The following is a 1,373-nucleotide window of genomic DNA, read 5'->3' as shown; positions in this document are numbered from 1 at the left end:
TCAGGCTGCTCGTGGCTGGAATGTGGGCGGGAGAAAGGGGTGGCGACAGTGTTTACTGCCGACAAACCAGAGGCAGCTGCTTCGAGACTTTGTAAGGCTCGTTGGTGTTTCTCTGGGAGAGGGCTTGTCTGCCTTATGCAGCACAGCTGCTGGCAGCAGGAGTACTTAGTTACTGTATTTGGTACAGGCACCCAATTTTTAATTTTTTTTCCCCCAATTTTTTACTCGCTGTCATCAGAAATATTTGGATACAAATTAATTCTTTGTGATGCCAATGTATTTTTCTCCGTGGTTCTACTTCTGTAGAACTTCTTAGGTATTATTTGCTTCTTATTGAAATTTCACTCCTGACCTGCAGCCTCCAGCTGGACCAGCCCAGGGCTCCACATGCAGCTCTGGCAGTGTCCCCATTCCTCCCTGGAGGAAGGGAAGAACTTTAGCATTTTATTATCTTTTGGTTGTTTTTCTATTGTCTCATTAACTTCAAGTTTAGACTTGAACTTAAGCCCCATTTGAAGTTTGGAGACTCAAATATGCTCTCAGATCAGTGACATACAGTGGTTTAAACCTGAGATTTATCTGCAATGCCAGTGCTAGTTTAAAGGCTGGTGTGCCCCTGTTACATCAGACTGTGGTCTAAAAGAGTGGGTGCTAAGCACACACATGGGGACTGTGCCAAAGTAAATCCAGGGGATTGCTTCATTTGGGAGCAAGGCAGGGGTGGATGGCAAATTCTGTTGGTGCTTGTGTACCGTTGGTTGTGCTCTGCTAAAACAGAGCAGGGGCCAGGACGGAATGAGAATGTCCACCTTCAAGTGAGGTTGTAACTAGATGGGCAAATCCATCCAAGCCCTGTGCACTTCACTGCTGCCACTCAGGAGATGGGAACACAAGGGTGCAGTGCCCAGGAAGAGTCTGGAGGAGATGGGTGGTGGTGTCGGTGTGGAATCACCTTATGGCTGGGGGAACCTGGCAGAAGACTGGGCATGCAGCTTGGGCACATGTAAAGTAGAGACTTGATAAAATATGTGTGGACTTAAAATGTCATGCTTTATTTGGAAAAGCCTAACAGAGACTCTCCCAAGACCCTTTCAGCCTGAGTCAGAGGTATGTATTTCCACATATCCCTTCACAGTGTTCTGGCACCCACGGCCTGGAATACCACCTGAATGTAAGTGTGGATGGAGAGCTGTGTTATGTGACCTTCACTCTGCTGTTGGTGGGAGCAAGTAAATATTAGCTGATGTCATTAGCCTAGAAAAAATATTATCTCCATATATTAACTCCCTACTCTTTGAACCTAGGAGTGTCTGAGGGGTAATTAGGATTGCTCCAACCCATCAGTACATGCAGTTCTCTCCTCCAGTGTGGAT

This window comes from Zosterops lateralis (genome assembly GCF_965231275.1).
Source record: "Zosterops lateralis genome assembly, chromosome: 2".
NCBI lineage: Eukaryota > Metazoa > Chordata > Aves > Passeriformes > Zosteropidae > Zosterops > Zosterops lateralis.
Note: the sequence above shows the minus strand (reverse complement) of the source record.